The sequence below is a fragment of the Brachyistius frenatus genome, unplaced genomic scaffold (genome assembly GCF_029030835.1).
Source record: "Brachyistius frenatus isolate BFR_SWC_R1_liver_20210118 unplaced genomic scaffold, ASM2903083v1 Contig_1, whole genome shotgun sequence".
Taxonomy (NCBI): Eukaryota; Metazoa; Chordata; class Actinopteri; family Embiotocidae; genus Brachyistius; species Brachyistius frenatus.
In genome coordinates, this window is record NW_027210600.1 from 5,406,705 (window position 1) to 5,424,137 (window position 17,433).

A 17,433-nucleotide genomic window follows, 5' to 3' on the forward strand; every position below is an offset into this window, starting at 1 on the left:
TACAGTTATAGCAAGATACTAAGACGATGAAAAGAACCAAACTGTTGCACAGTGGTTTCCGGGGACCGGAGAGTAGCTGCATCTGGTACAAAAGCGTCACTGACTTTAACTCAGCTTAAGTGTTTTCGTTCATTGTCCTCGACTAAATGTAGTCGACAAAAGCTTTGTTAAAGTTTTGTCCAAACAGCCTCTCCATTTTTGTGGACACAGTAAGAGAGCTGTTGATTCAACGGGTGCAGCAACTAATGAGCGTACTTCTTCTTCTCTGTCCACCACTCCACATTACTAACATGGAAGAACTCAATAGCAGGACAAGTTCACAATAAAATGAATTGAAACACTTCACTCCACTTTCACAGACTTGTGGAAGAGGACTGCTGATGTTGCAGTTCTAACTGGTTACTATCAGATGTTACTCTAATGTGCATACATACTAATCATATACTGGTATGATTAAGTGACAACATTGTTTGTTGGCATAGACGTCATCTGCCTGCTAAATTAAATGGCAATTTAAGTTATGTTTTTTTTTAGAATGTTCAACTTAAATACTGAACTGTAAAGACGGCTTGTTAAAAAAAAAACAAAAAAAAACAACACATTCAGTCAGGCTTGCAAGATAATATATAACTGTGTACAACAGATACTACATTTAAGCAGAAGATAACTTGGTCCAATGTTCCGATTAGGTTCACTACATCGGCTGGTCAGGTTGTCATGGTAATTAGGGTCTCTCACCACAGCTGATAAATGTGAGGGTGCAAAAAGAAATGTTCAGGATAAACAGACATTTATCCAGAGTCAAGAGAGCAGTGAGAATAATTGAGCTTTTCTCAGACTAATTAAAATAATGGTTGCATTGTTATTCTGCCTGGTGGGTTTGCTGCATTACAATCGTGTATGTTCATGTAATGTAATGAGGGGTTTTTGTTAACTAGTGAATAAGTTGGTGTTCCAATGCAGCTCTACAGCAAACAGAGTAGTTCTGAAAACTCTTGCACAGCAGATTTATTACACAAAATAACATATTGAGGCCACCTATAGCCACCTGGCTGTATGGACATTAATTATTATCATAGTTCTACGCAAAACTGAAGCTTCAGGTGCACCGAAAGCATGACAAGAAAACGTGTCTTCAAATTTAATTATGGTTTAGAAAAGGCTTTATTTATAGAGCTGGTGAGTGGGGAGGAAATAAAAGGATTAATTACAGGTCTTGTTTTACTGGGAGCTTCTATGTAACTATGCATCTCTCAGACACAGCAACACTCTTAAAACGATGTTATTCTTTTACTAATTCCTTGAATCAACCTCTCGGCAGCATGTTTTCATGGCGCTATAGTTCACATATAAAGCACTAATGCATAGTGCATGCTGCTTCACTAATGAGGCTCCAAAACAAACCCATATGAAGCATCTAAACCAGGGGTGTCAAACTCATTTCAGTTAAGGGGCCACATACGGCCCACTTTGATCTCAAGTGGGCCAGACCAGTAAAATCATAGAGAAATATTGGCGTTATGTATGCGTTATTATGCTATGTTTAAATCATTGGTGAAGGTTTTAGGACCCTATTTTAAGGTCTTTCTACAATAAACTAGAAACATAAAGACCAAAAACTCAGACATCAGCCCACTGTTTATCTGCCTGGGCTCTCCTCTGCAGATTCCCTCGCTTTGTGACGTGTTTCACGTCAAACGCGTCACAAAGCGAGCAGCGAGCGCTGCTGCCTCCGGAGCAGACGTCGCATTTACGCTGTTTTTGAAGCAATTACTGGATCGATTAAAAGAAATTACAAAACGTTTGTACTCATAAACCTCCATATTCTCATAGAAATGCAATTTATGTCTTTCTGTAATTTTCACACTTGGCAAAGTCATCCGGCGGGCCGAGCTGGGCCCCCCTGGCGGGCCGGATCCGGCCCGCGGACCGTATGTTTGACACCCCTGCTCTAAACACAATGTGCTTTCATCACATCCTGTTGTGGTGTCACAAGCAATAAGAACATGGCTAAAGAAAATGTATTGCCTGAACGACGTATCCTCCTCTCGTTCCACAGCTTCATTCCCTAACACGGCACCGTGCGGATCGTAAATCTCCGAGATGATGGTAAATTGACATCCGGGTGTTATGGCCTGCCACTGTTATAGATGAACAAGCTGTGGCTCACTGGGGAACAAAATAAATGAGACCGCTTAGTTTTTTCCTGTAGTGACGAAGCCAATGTGTCCTCATGCTGGTGTGACAGTGAGTCTAATTCCCAGATGAAACTTAACCACGCACGATCAACAACCCGGTGACAGGGCAGGTTAGCATACAGGGCTTTAAACCCGCAGCATACCTTGGTGTGTTGGGGTATTGCAATATAGTGAAGCACCTCCGGGGAGTGTTGCTGCTTATTGTTGGATAAAGCCGAGAGACAATCACTCTAAGCTTTTTGAGAATTTCTGCTCTTCTTTAGAAAAACTCTTGGCAACAAGGCTGTGGTCCTTTTCAGTGATTGAATAGGGTAAAGCCTTTTTGTGTGTGTGTGTGTGTGTGTGTGTGTGTGTGTGTGTGTGTGTGTGTGTGTGTGTGTGTGTGTGTGTGTGTGTGTGTGTGTGTGTGTGTGTGTGTGTGTGTGTGTGTGTAACAGTTTGCAGCTGAGCTGTTATTTGCACAATGAAAACATCCGATGTGAAAATATTGCACTCGTATGAGAGGATGCTCAATATGTCGCTTTGGCCGCTTCTCATGTGCATTTATCACTTTTATAAATACTGAAACATCTTGATTTCACATGCAGATAATAAATTACTGTTTATTTTTGGAATATAACTGTGTTCATGGTCATTGGACAATAGAGCTATTGAGGACACTGATTCGATTTAAAAGCAGGCAGACAGAGTAAACCAATGATCGACAGCTTTAATTGCAGTTTTACCGCAGATCAGACTCACTCACAATCTATCAACCTAAATTATTATGATTTGAAAAGAATCAAAGAAGGAATACTGACTGGATAGAAACCTGACAGTCTGAGATGTGGGACTATGAAGAGTTGGCTAATTAATGTCAGTCGGCAGACAGAAGTCGGGGCTATTTCTGTTATCTGACAAATACATTATTAACAGTTGGGGACTTGAGACTAACTCGGTGTCTCTTGCCCAGATAATGAGCCGAGGTTTTTTATTATTATTTATTTATCTAGCCTCCAGAGAGTTTCCTTATGCAATGATGACAGACACTGACTGGTCAGAAAGGAGCTGTTTTACTGCCAACAGTGTGAACTGCTTGCTGAATTGCTTGTTTATCAAAGTGACCGCAAATGGCTGACGAAACATTATCTTATTGGTGGCCATTTGTAGTCCCTTCAGCTTGATTTACATGGGTCATATAGATCTAGTCAGAAAAAATAGAGGAACAAAGGCTTATCAAAAATATTTACAGAAATAATGTCAATAATGATAGATTATGTATGTGTGCCTGGAGTAACATTTAAAATAAAATAAAAAACTTTGAGAAACATAAATGCAAAAATATTTTTAAAAAAAACCAAAGATTGACATTAACTATATTTTGACATTTAATCTAAAATGATGCAAATTTTCTATGAAGCACGAAAGAATAGAAAAATTGGGAAACTTAAGTAATATACAATATTTTAACTGATGACAACTGTCAAAGATGGAGCCTGAGGATTCTGTAATAATGCATGTAGAGGACTATACAGCATTACGAAGACACAATTAATTAAACTGAACTACTTTCCAGACATTGAACCTGGGGCCTTTAGACACCTGATGGTCTGTTACCTGGTTTGTACTTTCGCCTTGAATATATACTGAAAGTCACGTTAACTCAATATGTGGAGGTTGCCTCAGCCTATGTGCTTACTGGTGTACATTATGGGAATGAAAACGGGGTAATAGGTCACAATAGTTTGAAAGTAGTGTGTCTGTGCCACTTATCAGTCAGAACTTCTGCAAATAGCACATCTAAAAACTACAAGACAGCAAGAGATATGTCTTCAGGACAATTTGTTCTCTTGGTTCATCTCTAATATAAAAGTATCTGTATCTCATATTACATAACCTTCTCTCATAAGTGTGCACTGTAAACTGGGCTGCTCCACAGGAAACTCTGCAAGGTCTAATTATGAGATGTGTAATTTTAGCCGAGTTTGGCATTAACCAGGCTCAGGTTATTTGCTTCCAATAAGATCTTCTGTAATACCGATATAAAAAAGCAACGATGAAGAACATTAATGAGTTATTGTTTCTTTAACACAGCATGTCATACAAACAAAACAGAAAAGGGAGACATATAAATCAATGCGTAAAATAGGAGATTATTTCTTTTTAGCATTTATACATATCCACACTGGAAGATGGCAGTTTCACATTTCAAACTAAAAAAATATTTCTTGTATGCTGCACCACACTTTCTGAAGGATGCCTTTGAGTGACCTGAGCTTTGACATCTATCAAGAGGCTGTTATTTATAGGCAAGCTTGTGCCATCTAGTTTGACGTTTCAGTGAAAAGAAAAAGCTGCGACGTGATTAAGCCGCCACCTTCAGGAGCGACTCGCCATCTGGAAACAGCTTTAAGTAGGTAATTAGTGGGGGAAAACAGTGACTTTTCCAGCTGCAGCTGAAGAAAATGGTGAATTCATTCAGCCTCTCTGAGGACCACAGCATCAACCGTTAATTAAGGTTTTGCTTCTTGACAGTAATGGACATGTTGGTCAATTTTCCTTGAATCAATATGCACAATGTAACCCTTATGTTATAAATTAAATATTCCCTCAAACTACACCTTCCACATACATACAGGCTACAATGAACAATACACGAGAAGTACATTTTCTGCGTTACCTTTCCATAACAGCAATGCACAGATGGAGTATCTTAGGATTCAGTGCAAAAATACATCTTAATATGACGCAATGGGCACCACAGTCCTCGGCTCCTGAAAACTGGGAATTCATGTAATTTCTTCTTCTTTTTTTTTTTTTTTTAAAACAACAACAAAAAAATAACATTAAGCAGGTTCAACTAGATATCATATTTATAAACTCGTTTGTGCCCACAAGCCCCAACCCATTCATAATTTGAAATTAGTTTTGTCACAATTACCTTCTAAGTGTCCATTGAGACTAACAGTAATGTGATAATGAGTCCTGGCAATGAATGCTGTTGCAGTCTATCAGAGGAGACAAAGCAGAGACAGGAGGAGAAGAAAGACGGTCTTACAAGGAAAAGAGGGTTTTCAACTTTAACCTTTCAACAGGGATAACAAGCAAATTTGAGGACATTCATTTGTTATTACAGCTTATAAGATGATGCACATTGCATTTAATATTACTCTTCTAAGCTTTGGACTGTATAGGTATTATTAAAAGAAAATGTCCCAAATGGATGTTGAATTTATATTGTATTATTCTGTTTCTGTGGCAGTTACACACTGCTTCACCTCTAATAGGATCTTTTTGAAGATGACACTCGTAAAAAACATAATCACAGACTGTGACGATCAATGACAGCTCGACAGATGGAGTGGGACTTGGCGTCTGCGCAATGTCCAGATGATAAATTAATTGACAATACAAAGATGTTTTTCAGCTCAATTTAGGATCAGCCCCATTTAACATGGTCTCTGTCCTCATAAATCTGCCATCATGGCCCTGTGTCACACCACTCTGTTGTTAAACAGCTGTGACAAAGACATCTCATCAGGTTTTGACAGCTGAATGAGAATCACAGGTCTAATAAAAACTGCGAGAATTGCTGTAAATTACCCTGTAAAAACTGTTAATTAAATTATACTCTGAAACATACACCCTATAGTTACATGATAACAGTTTTTCCAGTTTTAAAGTGGCAGAAAAATCTACGTTTTCAATACAAATAGTTCCTCCTTTGTTGGTATTAAAGATACTGTAGCTGTGAAAGGCTTATTGTTTGCTGCTTCCTGGAAAGCCAAGGCCGTAGACTGTGGTGAATAATACGAGTTTTGATGGATTCAAATCGTGCAAAGGTTATCAGCAAAAAGTATTCAAATGCCCATAGAAAACACTCCTGCAGCTTAATTCACACACAAAAACATTCAAAGCCTTCTCGACATTGCATTAATAAGCCCTCCTGCTATTTAAAATATGAAAACATAAAGTCTCCTCTCTTATCAGTTCATGTGTCATCCTGCCAAGCTGGAAGATAATAATAAATAACTAAAAATGTTTTTCAAAGACACAGTTACAATTTCAGTGACAAATCTGACTGTGCTGTAGAAGTGTCACAATATACTGGTATTGACAATTAAAAAAAAAATAATTAAAAAAAATAAATACTGATATCTTGTTAATTTAACACATACAATAATGAGGGAGAGGACATGACTTTTCGAATATTTGAAAGTACACTTGTGAGTCTTCTTAGTGGACAATTGTCCCGTTACACTGACTGCATCACTGACAGAAATTAAGTCTTTCCCATTCAGCTTCCACTGTGATCAATGGTACTTTAATAGAACTGTCATTTACTCAGAATGAGTTTGATCCTTCCACACAGATTAACTTGACAGAAAAGATTTATTCACTAAGGCTCAACATATGAGAATGAAATAGGTATATTTCCCAAGTTCCGACCTTGTACACTTATGGTTTTGAATCATAGCCTTTTAAAATTTTTTTTATTTATCATTGTTTTTTTGTTTTTTTTAAGTTCAAAAACGGCATGTATTCTAATAAATGAATATCTCTACCCACTACATAGACCTATATAATTTGATTGTTCTTTCCTCAAAATTTACAAAGCAAGAAGGCATGCTGGGAAATGCTAATTTGCTTGTCCAATGGTCTCCGTCTCTGTAGAGCAGCCTTGTCCTCAACTCAGGTTGTTCCTTCAGTCTGTCTTTACAAAATAAACCTATTGAGATAGAACTTATGAAGTCAGTGAAATAAATGGACTTTTGTATACTGCCTGTCCTCATGAATATGTTTAAATGCGAGTGGCAAGCAGCAATAGGAGCAGTGTCTTTAATCGATTCCTTTACATGACACCACTCCCGATAGTGTAATTATAACAATGAAAAAAAAATATATATTTTTTTAAATATTGCAATAATATTAACATCATGAATTCTTTTGATCATGATAATCCAGTAGTGAGAAATCTGATATTGTGACAGCCCAAGTGTGGAGTATCAGTTTTTTAAAGAGGTCACAGTCACGTATACAAAGAGCCGCCTTCTCCTTCAATCAGAAGAGAGAGTAATTCCCCTCGCTTCCCAGTGGGAATGAAACTGAAATCTATCAGCTCAAATAATCTGGCAGTTTCCACATAAAAGCCTTCTCTGACAGTGGAACTTCCAATAACAGCCTTAATTAGTCCATACACATCAGTCAGCAGATAAACGCCCCTTGAGACAGAATGAAAATGAAATGATGGCTTTGCTTTGATCTCACATGGCAACACATATGAACACATCCAGAAGGCATATGGAACCATGACCAACTAAAATTACTGCCTACCGCTAGATGTTTCATATTTTCAAAGTGATTATATTTTCCTTTTCAAAGAGTATCGCATGTTAAAAAGACTCGGATAATACAAGACACATTACACATTATGTAATACTGAAAGACATGTATGATTTTTGTTGATGTTTTTTTCTCTCTCAGCTTTTGATGTATTTAATAGTTGCCATTCTGTATCGTTTGTATGTTAACCAGATCCCACCTGCCTTTGCGAGCAACCCAGCATCAAATATGTAGGCTAATGTAAAAAGTCTTACAGTACTGAACTGTGTTAACATGGCACATGCACGGTCGGGTGAAAACAGACAGTAATGTGGTGTACAGTACATGCCGAGAGGTTATTGTACATTTTGTTACTACTAATACATGCAAAAATACAGACTGTGATCAAATATGCAAAATACTGCTCCCTTTGTTTTCTAGCTTTTATTCTATTATTGCTTATTAAAAAAAACAAATACAAAAAAACAGCACTTCCTAAGTCTCAAGAGTGCTACTGCAGATTTCTGGTGATTTGCTAAAACCACAGAGGGAGGAAACCATAGCAGGCACTATTATCACCATAATCAAACTGATGATGTCAACACTGTCAACCTGCCTGGTGTCAGTTGAGAGAGCTGAAATATTATGACACCTACGGGAATAAATAAAAATAGTCACACATAGCACATTTTCAATTAAACTGGATGTGCCAGAATTTTCTTCAATTAAACAAAGATTAAACACAAGTAATTGTTTTTGGTGCCAAAGAAGAACGATTGAAAGTCAGCGCTCAGCTTCAATCTCTGATGTTAAAAAACACAAACCGAGCCAGAAATCTAGGTGTAGTCATGGATTCAGACCTCAATCCGAACAGCCATGTTAAGACAATTACAAAATCAGCCTACTGTCACCTGAAGAATATATCAAGGATCAGAGGACTTGATTTGGAAAAACTTGTCCATGCATTCATCTTCAGTAGACTCGACTCCTGTAACGGTGTGTTTGCAGGTCTCTGTAAATAGTCCATGAGACCGCTGAGTCAGAACGCTGCAGCTCGAGTCCTCGCTAAGACCAAGAAACTGGATCACATCACTCCTGAGGTCTTTACACCGGCTTCCTGTCCAACAAAGAATCCACTTTAAAATCCTGCTGTTGGTTTATAAAGCACTGAATGGTTTGGGGCCAAAAATATATTTGTGATCTGCTGCTACCTTATGAACCCTCCCGACCCCACATGGAGGAGCAGCGTTCGGTTTTTCTGCTCCACAAATCTGGAACAAACTCCCAGAAAACTGCAGGTCTGCTGAGACACTCAGCGCCTTCAAATCAAGACTGAAGATTTTTCTGTTGACTGCCTTTCACTGAACCAGATTTGAGGAGGTCTTAAACGTCATTTTTATCCTATTTTTAAAAAAAAAATTTTTTAGCTTGCTTCATGTTTTAATTACTGTTTTAATCACTGTTCTTAATTGTTTTTAAATGCCCTTTTCTTTTGCCTTTTGTTTTGATGCTTTTAATGGTTTTATGTGAAGCACTTTGAATTGCCTTGTTGTTGAAATTTGCTCTACAATTAAACGTGCCTTGCCTAACACACATTTGAATTAACTTGCATTAAACTAATTTAGAAAGTGAAATAAAAGTACGAGTTGTAAGTTTTCAGTACATATGTCTGTAATTCTCAGTCTCGGTATCTCGTTGGATGTTGTGTTTGTTCAAAGGTTCACATAAACCGAGCGCTGCAAGAGTTAAGATACGTAACACGAGTTGCATGAGGGGACTCAAACACTCCATGAATGGAGACAAATCTTGCACTCTTTCTGTTGCAGATGAGATATGATATGTAGGAGTTGTAGACATATAAATTAGATTTGTTCAGCAGCCAAGTGTACCAAAGTTGGACAATTGTAATGAACAGTGCTGCAGCTCCTTGTAGCCAACAATGACCTTCTGAGGCCACGATATGCGAGACAGCTTCAGGCGTGCTTCAGCTGTCTTGCTGTCCGAGGGCTGATTGTTGTCTTGACTGTTTTGCAGGTAACTTGTGAGCAGTGATGTGCCCCCCGAGCTCTATTTAAATCCCATCGGACTCACACAGTGTCCATGTGTTTTCTTTTCTGCTCTCACACATCCTACACGCATCGGCTCACCTGCATCTCCCTTCGGCCTCTACCACAACCCAGTGACTTCCACATTCTGCCTTACTTTGGCATCTCTCTAATTACCGTGTCCTTTAGGCTGGATGAGACTCACGTGAGCTAAGATCTAAAACACCATATTATCAGCTCTCACTTTTTGAACACCTCATAATGTCAAGTCAAATTCTTCCCCATCTGCTTGCTTAATTTTATCAGCTTAAAAAAAAAGTGTTTCTAACTCATACTATTTTTATCACATGATCAGATGGCTTAAGCTGATGAAGGTACAAAGTCTGGTACAGTAAAAAAAAGCAAATAAATGATACACAGAATCCCACAGTTGTATCGGACATGATAACAGATGCTCTTTTTTTTTTTTTTTTTTTAGCTGTACTGTCCTGTGAAACAGCCAAACAAGCAAAACTAAAAGTGTTCAAAGGTGTTACGGTGAGGTAAAACAAAAACCTATTTAACTGGTGAATCAAGGGGCCCCTGATTCTGGGAAAAAAAAAAAGGATCATCAAAGATCACACAGGACACAATGACACATTTTTCTAGTAACATCATACAAAAAGAAGAAGAAAACAGGAGACAGGTTGGGCGATATATATATATAAATAAATAAAATAAAAAGTTCCAGCAGTAATAGGAAAGGTTGCTGTCAGGGGGGTTCCTGAGGGATTTGTTAGCAGTGCAGAAGAGGTGAAAGCTGCAGTGCAGACAGCACGGCCCACAGGAGGAACCTGGGGCATGATTAACGCCACATTTAGGATGTTTAATGGGAAACTTTTCCTGTCTCTTCATATTCTAATTATCACTATCCAAGCGTAGATTAAAAAAAAAAAAAAAAAAAAAAAAAAAAGACAACCTAATGACTTTAGTGAATCCCTAGTGTCAGCAAACGAATTAAAGGTCGGCAATTAAAAGAAAAAAAAGTGTCAGACAGCAGCCTCGGAAGCATGTCTAAATATACAACAGAAGAGAAAGTGTGACTTCCCTGATGGAAGAAAGCTCTTAAAATAAGCAGTTTGTGTTTGTTGAGATGACACTTTGCACAAAAGTGCGTCATGTCCAAAAAGCCGTTTATTGTTTGATTTTTTTTTTTTTTAGGGATTTGGTCGTTTGCAATTAATAATTAGGTCAAATTTTAGCCTGATTACCAAGTTGTGATGTTTTCACCCAATTTCTCTTTTCGTCACTTTGTTTCATTTCTCTACAAACAAAAGGCTACTCATGGGGTAATTGACCTTAGTGGTAGTTCAGAAAATGTAATTTTCTTTCGTGCTTTTAAGGGCAAGAGTTTAAATGAATCCATCCAACAGTTATTTAATTAGACTGGATGTAAAATTAAGGGACCACCAATGTCCTTGGGATGAATCCTCCGAGGCCCATGAATGTCTGTACAACGAAGTTCAATGTTTAATAAATCTACTGATTAAGAGTTGTGAGACAGTATCTGAAGTCTTTCTATTCGGTCTGGACTTCATCCCTCTACTCCTCCTCCTCCTTCTCCTCCTCCTCCTCCTCCTCCTCCTCCTCCTCCTCCTCCACCACATCATCATTCTCATCATCTAGCACTACAATTTGGTACATCACACAGATGTTGTGTAACACCAAGCTTGATTCTAGTTCTGGTACTATAAAAGGAAACATCCACAAAATCTGTCCAGGCATCTAAATTGCATGTAGTTACACCCTCAGCTCTATTGTGTGGGTTAATCACCGTCATTTGACTACAAGTGTCCAAAGGTCATCTCCAAAGCAGATAAAGTGTTACATTTTATAAATTTCCAACACACACAGGCAGCATTCTTAAATGTGCAAAATACTTGCAAATTACTGCTGTGAAACGGGCTCCAGGACAGCTCTTGGAAACAACTGCTCCTTGCAGAATACAAAAATATAAAGATTTTCTTCTCCCATACAAACATCAGGATGAAAGGTGCTAATTATAGCATGTGCTGTGCCTGCCCCCTATTTTGTTTCAATCTCATCCTCTCTGGTGTGATATGTAGGAAGTTAGTTTTGCCTGAGGTAAAAGGAGCGATTTTCCTTGCATTAGCTAAATAATCACTATGTTATAATTTCTGCTCAAGTAAGTGGAAAATACTGAGTACAGAGCAGTACAACTGAATAACCCTGATATATGTATTGGTGGAAGATTAAAACAGGAAGTATTTGGCATAAATTTTTCAACATTTTATACATACAAGTTTTATTATAACAAATATTTATTGAAATGATGTTTTTTTCTTTAGTCACTACTGATCTTTATGTTGACATATCATTTTACTACGCTTTAGCACTTTCTTCACATCAAGCTGAAAACTGCAACATTCTTGGGCTGCTTTCCACTGAACTCATTCAAGTTCACTACAATGATAAAAGAAAAACTAGAAAAACGTTTGTTGCTTTTAATGTCACCACAGTCGTGACCTCTTATATATACACTTGATGTTCAAAAGTGTCTGTCATGAATCAGAACAACTTCCCCACTAGAATCAACTTTTATCTGTGGAATAAGAAAGCAGCATAAACAATTCACGTTAAATCAAAGTCAAGTGCATGAAAATAAAGTTAAAGTTCCAGAGGACCTCTGAGGCCGACACAGTAACTGTGTAGCCCAACATGTACCAGCACTTCCATTGTGTTTAAAGAGCTGGTACTAATTAAATAGCGAACTATATAAAACTCAGCAGGTTTTCCGACAAGTAAAGTCAATCTGGTTTATAAAAACATCTGTTAATACCAGTAGAACACGCCAACTATGCTAAAACCCCCCCCGCCCCGAGGGTTTGATTTTTATTAGGGAGTGAGCGGGTGATTAGTCAGGGAATGCTAATAAAGAGTGTGTATTAGCACGAGGCTTATGTGGGGATACAGTTTCAACGTAGACCGCTTGGCTGTAGGATTTGATTAACTTTAACTCGGGCACTTGTGAAGAAAAAGGCTTTCGAGCTAAGCACCTATAGCATGTAACCACAAAGACTCAGAAACACGAAGGAGAGCGTCACACAGCGAAGAACATGTGCGGTCATCAGAAAATAGTGTCAAGATAATGATGAGTTGCTGCTCACAGCAAAGTGGTACAAAATACTACTCGGGCCATATTAAGGGGGGAGGCGGGGAGAGGAAGTTTTTTTTTTTATTTTGCTTTTTGTAAATAAAGTGGAAATATTGAGAATAAACATGACATTTCAAAATTCACGTGGAACTTTGAGGATACATCGAATTATAGCTTTAGTGCATATGCTTCTATAAAATGCCTTGTGTAGATGAACTGATGAAATTGTACTTCAGATTTGGTTTTCCAAACAAGGAAAGTACTTCTCTGTTAGCACATAAACAGTATGGTAATAAGTATTAAAGCTTTGAAGAGATTGGGCCGAAAATACATAAAAATGTGGCAGTCTGGGTTCAACATCAAATACCCTCCGAGATGAAATACAACAGAGCACAGAAGAAGCAACAGAACCAAACCTAGACAGGACTGTATAATTGCAGCGCAATGTTATGACAAGTTAATGCCTTCACCACTAATTTACAGAATATTTCATTAAGCAATTTACTCACTTTGTTTTTGGTTTTTGGGAGAGATAAACCACTTACTTAAATACTTTAGAAAGTTTTTTTTTTAATTTTTTTTTATAAGAAATCCAAACTAACTGCAAAAGAACTGAAGAAATAAAAAGAACACCTCCTATCAGAAGTCTGGATTCAGCATCATTTTTAATGGGATCTGCAAGGCTCCAGTTTGTGAGACAAATAATCCTCCATCCAGAGCCAAAGGTCAACTGAGAAGAACGACTGTAAACCTTCACGTTCCCTCTAACTCAGAGATGAATGATTCATCCATCATCAATAGCTTTCCAATGAATACAAATCACCTGCTTTTGTGACATTGTCTGCGAGACAGGGAGCCACAGCGTCCTTAATCTATAGCTAATGGTGTGAGTTTCAGTATGGGCACCACAGAGCAGGAGAGTGACCCTGAGAATGCAGTGGGAGGGAATTCAACATCAATCTTCATTCTGACCAGGGTCAATGAGAGCCAAAAATAAACACATTAAACTGACAGTGACAAAAGAATACACTTTGAACTACACACCCGCAGACACCTCTTTACAAAAAAAAAAGGAAACGATTTGCTGATCTAATACTGCACACACATGCTGTGTAATGTAATAGAGATGGAATATGCAAAATCATAATTCATTTTTAATTCACTCGCCTGTTTTGATAGGCGGTTCTGTAAACACTGTTAAACTGATATCTTCTTTAGGGTGCAGTCTTATAAGATGATGTGATTGAATAGGGTCTGACATCTGGGTTGCCTTGTCTGCTCAATATTTAATTAACTTTAAAATATAGTATTTCCACTACCTATGCGTGATGAGGGTCTCGGTGCTGTACAACTCATATGGCTCTATTATTATCTGGTGTATACAAGTTAACGCGGCAACAGTAGTATGAAGAGCAGAATAGGGCTTTATGTGCAATTTCAGCATACAGTATACTGCCATGCCTTCTAATAATTTAAGATTTGATATATTTTTATTGGTATTTTTTAACAGATGCAGCTGATTTTGTCCTGAATTTACTTTTAGGCAAAACGATTGTGCAATACATTTATGAAAACATTGTGTTCCTTGTTTTATTGTAGCTGTTTGAAGCCGTCATAATGCATCAAGCCAATATGATTCACCTTGGCTGTGTTTGTAATTCCTCTTTAGTTACGTCTGAGTCCTCAGCTGCTTGACACAAACTAGTTTGCATTCATGTATCCCATTTGGAATTTGCATCTCCACCCTATTCAGTCAGTTGACACACTACATGTTGCAGTGGGCTGGCAGGTCGGTTCTGATAAAAGTGGAGGCTATTCATTTCAGATTGTCAGATTTTGTCTTAATTCACCTGCTATAGGTGAAATAATCTGCGTTCTCCTCTTCAGGATTCTTCTGAACATCAACGTCACACTGACATTGGGAGTTACAGGACAGGAGACTGACTGTGTGTGCGTTTATAAGAGAGACAGTGTGACAGTGAGGCCAGCTGAGAGTTATTACAGAGACCAAGCTCGGTTACTCAGCTATTGTTTCTGATGCAAACTTCCCTACATTCAAAAATCGCAGATTTTCACTAGATATTACACAGACTGACATCTATTTTTCTAAGGAAATTAAACAATGCATTCCCAACAGTGTTGGCTGCTTGAGAGAAGCTAGCACATTGTGTTGAGGCTATTGGTTTTAAAAGAAAGGCTGGCAAATGGCCAACAAGTCAGTCAGTCTACTGTTAATCCTGAATTACACAGATGAAAAATGTGAGTGAGATCAAAATACCTCAGTTTAAATGTACTTTGAGGCTTGATTTTTGTAGTCATGTTAATATTCTTTCAACTTTACAACACTCATTGTTGTTTAGCATTTAACATTGTACTTTTATGAGTACTTATAATCACTACAATGGATACACTTGCTGTGTCCGTTACCTCAGATCTTTGATTATTAATGTTGTGCTTTACAATGCTATCATCGGATTCTATTACAGACACTTTGCAACTTGAAAGACACCACATTCACCTTTTTCTACAATCATAAGCACACAGATATTAAAGTCTCCAAACTATTCCAGCATCACACCACAAATACAAAACCTGCAGCCCTCCACATCACGGATAGCACAGTGTTATTCTAAACATAACACCTGCTCCTGCTGTAGTTTTGCCACATTGCTTCATAAGGAACACAGAACAGCAATGTCAGTTTTATCTTTGTAGGGTGGCTGGTTAAAAAAAAAAAAAAAAAAAAATGCAGGTGGTTGCAGACTGAGGAAGAAAAGTGCTGTCAGCAGGTCGTCGCCCTTCTGCCATGAACACATCTATTCTGGACCTCGGTTTACCCTAACACACAGCTGATAAACACAAAGGACAAACGGCTCCGCCAGCTAAACAACGTTAAGTAACTTCTCTCTGACTGGGTGCTGATATGGTGGTGACAGAGCTACAGTACTTCCTGTACTCTCATCCCTCTTGGCGCTGCCTGTGAACTAACATTTCAGGCGTACTCGCATGCACACTGAGCCAACATGTTCGTTTTGCTCATTCACTCAAGCACATTCAGGGCAAACAGTGCAGCGGAATGCATCTACGAGCATGCGGCTTTTATTTCTCAAAGCTGTAGAGAGGAGAGGAGCCGACATACGTTACCTCAGTGAGTGAAGCGAGTACCGGTCCCTGGGTGAGAGTCAAAGATCATTCTGCCAGAGCCATCTGTCAAGCAGGTTGGGTACAAAGGAAGTAGGAGCAAGTGATCCTCTCCCTCCTTCCTGTGCGCCTCTCTTGCTTCACAACAAAGTCCCGTGTTACATTAGAGGAGAGAGCCGTACTCCACAAGCCGGGGAATCCTCTGTCAGATTGAAGCCAATCTGGAGCAGATTAAATCCCCCGAGAAGATGGAAGGATGCGCCTCCCTTTTTTCTCGGGGAATAGCGACTTGCTCCTGCACTATCTGCCACTGCACAAAACCCTCGCTCTCTGGGTTTCTTCTCCGTCCTTCTCTGCTCTCTTTCTCTCCCCTTCCTGATCCCGCTCCTCTCCTATAGTCGCTCGCTCACTCTGGCATTCATTCACACACGCACGCACGCACGCACACACACACGCACACACACACACACACACACACGCACACACACGCACACACACACACACACACACACACACACACGACCTCCTGCCAGCTTCTTCAGAGTATTTTTCTTCAGTCTAACAAAAAACTAATACCACAAGATGAAGATACAAAATATAGGCAGTCCATGCTATGAGAAATACTTGGTTCCTGTTTTTGCTATAATTAAACTGGATTATATTTATTTCTCGTCAAACCACAATCCCGTGTGTGGTGGGATCTGGACCTGGCTGAGGAATCCTCCGCTGTGATGTAAAAACTGATCTAATGAATGACATTAATCTCACCAAATATGTCATTGTACAGTCAGTTTTTACTTGCAAATCCTATTTTCCCATGACCACATGAAAATGTGCCACGCTTGTGTGCGTGTGCCGGCGTAAGCCTGATCGGATGCTTTCCGGAGATGTTCTATTTTGAGCCTTCAGTCGTAATGCACAACAGAAGAAAGAGGACAGCAAAGCGCTATTATGAGAATCTCCACGAAAACTCCCCCTCCCCCGCCCCGACATCCCTGCCTCCACAGTGAAAATCTCTGTGCTTTGAGGGGATAGCAGCAGGAGGGAAGGAGGGACATAGTTGTCAAAGAGATATAAATAGTGCTGGAGTGACCTGATCCATTAGTTTGCAGTGGAGGAAGGTCCAGCAGCTAACACAATGACAGGTTGTCATAACGGCAGGCTTGGAGACTGGACCAATCACGCAGGGATGTACTTCAACAAAAGCTTTAAAAAAATTTTTTTAAAAAGCCACTCGGTAAAAGGTATAGATTGAATTATCTATAAGCGTTTATATTTAGTTTCCAAACGTGAAAGTATCACAATGTTAGATTCTGGGTAGAAACGCATCAGTAAGAAAGCCGGCTGAAGTGATTATTTTCCTGAGAGCAAAATTGTGATGCGTGAGTGTCAGTCAAGTCCAACAGCTGTCACATAGTTTTGACAACTGGGTTCAATTTTAAACACTGCAGAAAAGCCTCAAATCTTGACTCAAAACGTGTGAACTAAAGATTCCTTGGCACATAAACAGACAAATGTAAATAAAGCCTTCAGGTGTTTCTCTGGTGAATCTTTTTTTTGATCACAGAGTGTCGGTAGCTACGGACAGCGCAGC

At 38.9% G+C, this 17,433-nt stretch overlaps 1 protein-coding gene across 1 annotated transcript in view; it reads right to left on the minus strand.

Annotated features, from left to right (window-relative positions):
* gramd1bb (GRAM domain containing 1Bb) overlaps positions 1-16,153 on the minus strand; it is a 109,051-nt gene extending 92,898 nt beyond the window's left edge. The window contains exon 1 of the mRNA XM_069711647.1: positions 15,843-16,153. The gene's annotated coding sequence lies outside the window, so the exon portion shown is untranslated. The remainder of the gene's footprint in view (positions 1-15,842) is intronic.
* Positions 16,154-17,433: the final 1,280 nt, after the last annotated feature.